We start from the raw sequence: 9,705 nt of genomic DNA on the forward strand, positions 1-9,705 counted from the left end.
TAATCTGCTCTTGTCAATATCACATGATACTTTAGTCACCCATCAAGACTTTTAAACCAAGCAATAGGTTTTTCGTTTGAAGTTGGTCATAATGAGTAATTGGTCAATTTTCAGGTGGCGCTGTTTGCACTCTTGAAATACTTGTAAATCATATTTAAAGAATTTGGCAATTTTACTACAATATAAATTATTCTTCTTATTGTAATACACATTACTTAGGTTACGTGTCGATTGCTATAACATGATCATTACTCATGTTTAGGCTGTTCTTACACTTCTCAGTTTGGTGTCTGTGTGAGCAGGGGGCCATGCAGTTATCTCTCTTTATTACTACAGTAAATTGCAATCTGTTTAGTTTGCAATGGTCCGGTTATGTTTAATGTACTTCTGCTTTATCATGCAAGTTTCATTATTATGCTTCTTTTGCTAAGGTGACTACATGAGCAGGGGCCATGTAGTGAAATTTGTTTCTTCTTTTGTACCTTAACCTTCTTCTTGTGTTGGCAAGTTTTTTTGCTCTGGCCTCGGGTGGGGGGCCCTTTCCCTCGTTCCTCGCTTAGGGCTGTGGCGTGTGTCCCCTCACCTTTGCTGGGATCATGTCTTCTATATTTAAGTATTTCCTAGGTTACCATGCTGAATGCAGAATGCTGAATGCTGGAAGAATACCGCCTCTTGAATCGCTGGTAAGACAACTACAACATTTACAACATAGATGGGAAATGCTAGCATTAAAAGCAGTATCATACACAATCAGTACGCCCCATTAGGACTTTTCTTCTAGTGCAAGAGTGGGTCGTCCAGCCTATGAAATATCAATATCTCAGGTGGAGTTTTTATGAAACACAATGAGATTTATTAGGCCCCAGATATCAAGAATGCTATTTAACTTTATCCCACCCATTTCACCTCACGCTTTTGTTATCACGCTAGTACACGTTAACTGAACTGTGGATTTGAAATGTCAATTTCCCTTTTTGGGAGGTAGGCAGACAGGCAAAGCTATGTCGTTTGTTCGGTTGTCTAGTTTTTCCAGTTAAATTTGTGATCTCATGCCAGAGTAAGCCGCGGTCTAAGGATACCAGTAAGTCCTTCGATCCGTTTGCAGGTGTTGATATTATTTTTCCAAGTCCACCAGTTGAATATCAAAGATTATCATCCGTACACCCCTGCGTTGTATGTTCAGGTATTCAGTCTGCGTTGAGTCTGCCTTTAGTTGAAGAGCTTTAAGCTTCAGAGCTGAAGTGAACTGGTAAGACTGACTTTATGACTTTCTTGGAACCTTTTTAAGCGGTGTCAGTGTTTCGTTTTAAAACCTATGAACGCTGGCAAGTTCTAGTTTCCTTTCCTTTCTTCTTTGTGGTCGAAGCGTCACGTACACAAACAACTTTCAGTCACTTCGGAAATGTTTTTCTATTGTCTGGATATGAGCCCGAGATGAGCTGCTAAAGAAACAAAATCTTTTTTTAAACCAAAAGTAAAGCTGTATGTGACAAGATTGAGATGTTCATATAAGTTTTGAAAGTAAGAGAAGTGAATATTCAGAGGAAAAAGTACAAATCAAACAAACGTGTTTGTTCATTGTAAAAACTCGACGTTGTGTGTACAAAGTTAGCGTTCTTTGTGCAAAACGGACATGGCTCGTACAAAACGTTCGTGTTTTCTGTGCAAAGTGGACGTGGTTCGTACAAAATGTTGACATTCTTTGTACAAAGTTTCGAAAACACAAAGATGAAATTGGCAAGTTAACCTTTCATTCCAAACCGCTCCCTATGTTAGACCAGGAACTGTTGGGCATGTCGGTTCCGAACTCATGATTACTAGTTAATAGTTTATGAATTGCAAGACCTGGCTACATGCATTGATACTGAAAAGTAAATATTTGGTTCATCCTATCCATTTCACTTCAAGCTTTTGTTATCACGCTAGTACACGCTAGCTGAACTTTGGATTTGAATTGTCAATTTCCCTTTCTGGGAAGTAGGCAGACAGACAAAGCTATGTCGTTTGTTCGGTTGTCTAGTTTTCCCAATTAAATTTGTGATCTCATGCCAAAGTAAGCCGCGGTCTAAGGATACCAGTAAGTCCTTCGATCCGTTTGCAGGTGTTGACATTATTTCCCCAAGTCCACCAGTTGAATATCAAAGATTATCATCCGTACACCCCTGCGTTGTATGTACAGGTATTCAGTCTGCGTTTCGTTTTAAAACCTATTAACGCTGGCACGTTCTAGTTTCCTTTTCCTTTCTTCTTTGTGGTCGAAGCGTCACGTACACAAACAACTTTCAGTCACTTCGGAAATGTTTTTCTATTGTCTGGATATGAGCCCGAGATGAGCTACTGAAGAAACAAAATCTTTTTTTTAACCAAAAGTAAAGTTGTATGTGACAAGATTGAGATGTTCATATAAGTTTTGAAAGTAAGAGAAGTGAATATTCAGCTGAAAAGGTACAAATCGAACAAACGTGTTTGTTCGTTGTACAAACTCGATCTTGTGTGTACAAAGATAGCGTTCTTTGTGCAAAACGGACATGGCTCGTACAAAACGTTTGTGTTCTCTGTGCAAAGTGGACGTGGTTCGTACAAAATGTTGACATCCTTTGTACAACATTTTGAAGACAGAAAGAAGAAATTGGCAAGTTTATTTTGATACCAATCCGTTCCATATATTAGACCACGAGTTGTTGCCCATGTCGGTTCCAAGTTGATGATGACATGATGGTTTATGAATTGCAAAGCTTGGTTACGTGCACTGAAACTGAAAAGTAAATATTTGGTTCATCCCACCCATTTCACTTCACGCCTTGGTTATCACGCTAGTACACGCTAGCTGAACTGTGGATTTGAATTGTCAATTTCCCTTTCTGGGAGGTAGGCAGACAGGCAAAGCTATGTCGTTTGTTCGGTTGTCTAGTTTTCCCAGTTAAATTTGTGACCTCATGCCAGAGTAAGGGGCGGTCTAAGGATACCAGTAAGTCCTTCGATCCGTTTGCAGGTGTTGACATTATTTGCCCAAGTCCACCAGTTGAATAATATTAAAGATTATCATCCGTACACCCCCCCCGAGTTGTATGTACAGGTATTCAGTCTGCGTTGAGTCTACCTTTAGTTGAAGAGCTTTAAAACTTCAGAGCAGAAGTGAAGTGAACTGACTGGTAAGACTGACTTTATGACGTTCTTTAACTATTTTTAAGCAGTGTCAGTGTTTCGTTTTAAAACCTATTAACGCTGGCAATTTCTACTTTCTTTTCCTTTGTTCTTTGTGGTCGAAGCGTCACGTACACAAACAACTTTCAGTCACTTCGGAAATGTTTTTCTATTGTCTGGATATAAGCCCGAGATGAGCTCCTAACAAAGAATTTTTTTTTTAAAACCAAAAGTAAAGTTGTATGTGACAAGATTGAGATATTCATATAAGTTTTGAAAGTAAGAGAAGTGAATATCCAACAGAAAAAGTACAAATCAAACAAACGTGTTTGTTCGTTGTACAAACTCGACGTTGTGTGTACAAAGTTAGCGATCTTTGTGCAAAACGGACATGGGTCGTACAAAACGTTTGTGTTTTCTGTGCAAAGTGGACGTGGTTCGTACAAAATGTTGACATCCTTTGTACAACATTTTGAACACAGAAAGAAGAAATTGGCAAGTTCATTTTGATACCAATCCGCTCCATATATTAGACCACGAGTTGTTGCCCATGTCGGTTCCAAATTGATGATGACATAATGGTTTATGAATTGCAAAGCTTGGTTACGTGCACTGAAACTGAAAAGTAAATATTTGGTTCATCCCACCCATTTCACTTCACGCTTTGGTTATCACGCTAGTACACGCTAGCTGAACTGTGGATTTGAATTGTCAATTTCCCTTTCTGGGAGGTAGGCAGACAGGCAAAGCTATGTCGTTTGTTCGGTTGTCTAGTTTTCCCAGTTAAATTTGTGATCTCATGCCAGAGTAAGGGGTGGTCTAAGGATACCAGTAAGTCCTTCGATCCGTTTGCAGGTGTTGACATTATTTGCCGAAGTCCACCAGTTGAATATCAAAGATTATCATCCGTACACTCCCCGCGTTGAGTCTACATTTAGTTGAAGAGCTTTAAAGGTTCAGAGCTGAAGTGAACTGGTAAGACTGACTTTATTACTTTCTTGGAACCTTTTAAAGCAGTGTCAGTGTTTGTCCTTTGTGGTCGAAGCGTTACGTACACAATCAACTTTTAGTCACTTTGGAAATGTTTTTCTGTTGTCTGGATATTAGCCCGAGATGAGCTGCTAAGAAAAAAAACCTTTTTTAAACCTAAAGTAAAGTTGTATGAGACAAGATTGAGATGTTCGTATAAGTTTTGAAAGTAAGAGAAGTGAATATCCAACAGAAAAAGTACAAATCAAACAAACGTGTTTGTTCGTTGTACAAACTCGACGTTGTGTGTACAAAGTGAGCGATCTTTATGCAAAACGGACATGGCTCGTACAAAACGTTCGTGTTCTCTGTGCAAAGTGGACGTGGTTCGTACAAAATGTTGACATCTTTGTACAAAGTTTTGAACACAAAAGAAATTGGCGACGTAATTTTCATACCAAATCCGCTCCATATATTAGATGAAGAGGTATTGCGCATGTGGGTTCTAAGTTGATAATGACATAATGGTTTATGAATTGCAAAGTTTGGTTACATTCATTGACAGTGAAAAGTAAATATTTGGTTTATCCCACCCATTTCACTTCACGCTTTTGTTATCACGCTTGTACACGTTAACTAAATTGTGTATTTGAAATGTCAATTTCCCTTTTTGGGAGGTAGGCAGACAGGCAAAGCTATGTCCTTAGTTCAGTTGTCTAGTTTTCCCAGTTAAATTTGTGATCTCATGCCAGAGTACACCCTCTGCGTTGTATGTACAGGTATTCAGTCTGCGTTGAGTCTACCTTTAGTTGAAGAGCTTTAAATCTTCAGAGCTGAAGTGAACTGAGTGGTAAGACTGACTTTATGACTTTCTTGGAACTTTTTTAAGCAGTGTCAGTGTTTGTTTTTAAAACCTATTAACGCTGGCAACTTCTAGTTTCCTTTCATTTCTTCTTTGTGGTTGAAGCGTCACGTACACAAACAACTTTCAGTCCCTTCGGAAATGTTTTTCTGTTCTCTTGATATAAGCCCGAGATGAGCTGCTGAAGAAACAAAATCTTTTTTTAAACCAAAAGTAAAGTTGTATGTGACAAGATTGAGATATTCATATAAGTTTTGAAAGTAAGAGAAGTGAATATCCAACGGAAAAATGTACTTGGCTTACTGCGAAAGGACTTCAGCAAAGTCGCTGAAGTGCAACTCGAGAACAGAGAGCACTATAAACCTCTCGAAGCACCGATGGTGAACACCACACAAATAATGATCAGCCAGATCATTAACTGAAACTGCATCGGGGAAAACACATGGATGACATGACGAAAAAAATGGCTTTCTAAAACCGCCAGCCCGCCTAGAATTCCTATTTTCCACACGCTTACAAAAATCCACAAGCCTATTCCGGTCAGAAGGCCGATCATCACCGTTCGAAGCACGCTGCTATCCAAAGAAAAATACAGAAGGTTCCCTGTCAGTGGTCACCTTTGACTCAAGGCAATCGGCTCTTAAACCGCAAAAACATAAAACTACAGAGATACTATTGTCTTTTGTCACTACATACCATCCTGCGGTAAAGAAACTGGAGTTTCATAGAAAACCAGCCTCTACTGAAAACAATTTTTAAAAATCCTCCGGTCATATCTTACCAAAGAGGTAAATCTCTAAAAGACATGCTTGTAAGAGCAAGGCTTTCATAATGCGGCGCAACCACAAAAACCAAAGTGGGAGTCCGTGCAGGCCTGTCTTTGCATTTCCTTTTAAAGAATATTTTTAGTATATACCACACAAACTGAATAACTAGCGGCCAAAAGAATAACTTTATTAGTGACAATATATCGACAAAAGCCATTTTGTTTTTCTTCGGCTGCTCGGAGGTGAATAGTACTTGGCTAATCACCTCCGAGCTAGCCAATCAGCGCGCGCGAAAGGTACTATTCATTTGTGTGATATTTAACAATTATTCCACTCGCGTTTATTGGATATGAGATGATAGATAGCCAACAAGGCGCGTAGCGTCGAGTTGGCTATAATCATCTCATATCCAACAAGCGCGACTGAAATAATTGTTTTGTTAAAAACGCCCCCCAAATATAGAAAACTAGACTACAATAAAAATAAAAATGCCCAAAAATTCGCGCATATGCTTGCCGTGTTTGTAGATCATGATATAATGGCTCATAACCCATGATGGCTTAGCCAATCAAAACTCTCGAATTGCATTATCCAATGATCCAGTTTTTAATAAATACTAATGTTTTATAAAGCAAAGAAAGGTTAATTCATACTCGTCCTAAGACCACTACTGCTGTGGCGTGACGTCACATCTTTTCGGATTTTATAATATCGGTAAGCATAGCTTGTTACACCATTCTCATGAAGGCACCACCTGTCATCGAAACAGGATAATGACACATTATTAAGCTCGTCGCTTCCTAATTCATGATTGCTGCTTCGGTTAGTTTTCATATGATGATATATTTGTTTGTTAAGAAACAGTACGTTTTTATAATCTTCATCTTTGATATTATTTTTCATTACATTGTTTTTGATTCCCTTGCCTGTTTTACAGCCTTTGTCATTGTCTTTAATTTTATGCGAGAGTACATTTTGCTTCTTAAACCTATAAATTCGTTGATTGGGAGACCACAGGCTTCGTCCTTGAATTTGCCAATGACTTTTTTGTTTCTTTTATCAAAATACTGAGAGTTTCCTCGATAATCGCTCTTGTCGAATTTATCTTTATCATTCCAGAAGTCTTGGTATACATTTTCAATAACAACTGAGCTTTATAAAATACTTTTGTTTGATATAGTTGTAATTAAAATCGTACATTAGTTTCTTACTGAGATCAAGAATACACATTCCTACATATGCAGGCCGGTTAAGGGTAATTGTTTCTTTAATTTCATGCACAGCTACCAGATTTTCATTGAAGATTTTACTGCTAACGTAAGTTGGTTTCGAGTTCAGTAATTGTTTTTCATCAGTGATAAGTCTAACATCGACTCGCTTCCTAATGTTAACGTTTTCCATGTTTTTCCAAAGACTGAGTTGTTTATTAGTTTGAAGAAGTCTTTTTCAAATGAATTTCTTGCACTGGGTATTGAAATCTATATACTGTTTTAACCACCACGGTGACTGATTGAATTGTAATACTCGATAATTTTTTTATATTTTTGATCCTAAATCAAGATATCACTGTTGTAAATTTGGACAGTAAAGAAATATTTTTGGTTTTTGTTTAATTAACGTTGAGATCAGTTTTTGAACTTGACCTATTGTTATGTTGTATTTTGGTCTTATATTTTCACAATAATTTGATAGCATGTTTTTTGCTACATTACATTTTTCATCAGCTAGTGGGTAGTTGTTAAGACTATTATGTAATTCTTGAGAATAGTCAGGATCAACTACTCATATTAATCCTTTTTTGCTCTCCTCGGTGTATTTGGATAGATCCAGTTTGTTGACCTTTTTCTCACTCATCCACTTGAAGCCAACAGTTGGGAGATTCTGCGATATAGCCCATCCATACAGGTTGTTAGCGTATAGGTACATGTTATACCTTGAGGGAGCCTGCTCATCATAATTTTTCATGTTTTTTGTTGTTTGCTTTTGCACATCTGTTGGCTATATAGCTGATTCCACCTCGCATACCTTCTTCAATAATTTGAAACTTGTCTATGTCTGGCATTAGTTTCAGTTTTATATCAGTCATTTTTATCCCAAGATGGATCCAATGTTAAGGCATGTGATAACCCTGCAATGATTTACTGTATAAATAAAATTCAGTTATTCTCCATCAATTGCCTAGGTGGTGTGAACTGATTCATACCATAATAACAGGTTTTACGCAATAATCTGGCAATCAGTCAGGGGCAAATATATCAGACAGCAACTGTTTGTAAAAATTAACCTGTTCGTTGTATGCGAGAAAAGGCAAATCCGTTTCAACAAATAAGTTTCAAGCAAAAACACGCACGAGCGAAATTTAAAATTCCCCTGGACTACTAACATTGAATGCTGTATTCTTAGGAAAGGCCTACTTTGGCACCAAAAGACTGGTGTTGTTGCACCGCAATGCTCTATTTGCAATCAAATTTAGCTAAATCGAGGGAAAACTGAAATGAAACAGAACACAATACTTGTTCACTGAAAAAACTTTACGCCACATCTTTAACTATGATAACAGCGTTAGACGACACGGAGGTACAGAACAGGACCTAGAATTGTCACACCTTTTCAGGTCAAACCTTCTAGCAATTAATAATATTGAAACCAAAAGTATTTACATTTTATTTTTTTCTACAAACTATTGAAGGCATCAACGAAGTTTTTGATTTCATGACACTATTCTGTAGTTCTTCACAAGCAAGTCTAAAAAAGAAAAGCCAAAGTTTAAGCTTTCCAGAATGTAGCACTGAGATTTAGCCAGCTCTACTGCTCACGTGCCATCTGCCTAGACCTGGTACCATTTCTTCTCCTTGTATTTCATGGACAGCTTATGCGCGGCGTCTGCAAAACCTTTGGCCTGAACATTCATCTGTTAGGTTTTTATCTCAAGCGCGGACAACTTGTCTCCTCTTTCCATAAGAGCCCACAGTTGAAGGAAATTCAAGATTTTTATCCCATAGGAATAGCATTTCCACACTACATAAGTAGCAAATAGCCGAGAAAGAAACGGCGATTCAGTTTTGCAACCCTTGCATTTCGTTTTACCTTAAACTTCCTCGAAACAGCTTTTTGTGAAAAAAAAAAAGTAAAGTAAAGTGGTGCATTTATACAGCGCCCTTATCACTAACGTCTCAAGGGCGCTTTACAATGATCAATTTACCCCCAGCGGACTTGAAGCATATACAGGAGCAAATTGCAGCCGCTTCTAAGCAGTCCATGCATGCTGGTACTCATTTCACCGACCTCGGAAGGATAGAAAGCTGAGTGAACTTTAGCGGGAAAGAAGGTCGCCAAATATTCCAATCTCGGCAGAACTGGGAATGGAACCCGGGACCTTAGGGTTGGATAGCAGAGATCTTACCACTGCGCCAACCCCTCCGCTCTCAAAAAACATTGGAAGGGTTTTGATTTGTTAAAGCTTGTGAAAAAATGCCTGGCCTCATCCATTAAAAGTAACCTAACCGAACCTAAGAAAGCGGAAGAATGATACAGTAAAAACCCTCAACTAAGAACCTACATTTTTGGAAAGTAGCCTAAACAAGTTCTTATATACATGGTAGTTAACAACATTTTAGGCTACTTCGGTTCTTAAAATAGGTTCTTAATTGTGGAGAAATTTGTACTCTTTTTTTATACATAAAAAAAGAAACTCATTTTTACAGTAATGAGAATCTGATTTTTTCTTCAAATAGGATTCTTGCACTGCAGTTGTAACGTACTAATATGATTTTAAAAAAATAAGAACCTGTTTTCAATTTTTAGGCTGTTAACGGTATGTTACCAGGATATGTAAGTGACTTGCTCGTCGTACGTAATAATGTGAAGTGCTTGAGAGGTACCAACAAGCTAGTTGTCTCACGTAAGAAAACTACAAACTTCGGCCTAAAATCTACAACTTTTATTGGTGCCAAAGTGTGGAAT

At 37.9% G+C, this 9,705-nt stretch overlaps 1 protein-coding gene across 8 annotated transcripts in view; it reads left to right on the forward strand.

The window, feature by feature from the left end:
- Positions 1-1,614: 1,614 nt before the first annotated feature.
- LOC137976338 (galactose/N-acetylgalactosamine-binding lectin CEL-III-like) overlaps positions 1,615-9,705 on the forward strand; it is an 11,980-nt gene continuing 3,889 nt past the window's right edge. The window contains exons 1-2 of one of the 8 annotated variants that reach the window (XM_068823654.1): positions 3,065-3,152; positions 4,000-4,119. The gene's annotated coding sequence lies outside the window, so the exon portion shown is untranslated. Of the gene's footprint in view, positions 1,872-3,064; positions 3,153-3,999; positions 4,120-4,940; positions 4,964-7,594; positions 7,663-9,705 lie in introns of those variants that run through there. The other 7 variants (XM_068823658.1, XM_068823660.1, XM_068823659.1 and 4 more) reach the window with 7 other exon arrangements.

Source organism: Montipora foliosa, chromosome 11 (genome assembly GCF_036669935.1).
Source record: "Montipora foliosa isolate CH-2021 chromosome 11, ASM3666993v2, whole genome shotgun sequence".
Taxonomy (NCBI): domain Eukaryota; kingdom Metazoa; phylum Cnidaria; class Anthozoa; order Scleractinia; family Acroporidae; genus Montipora; species Montipora foliosa.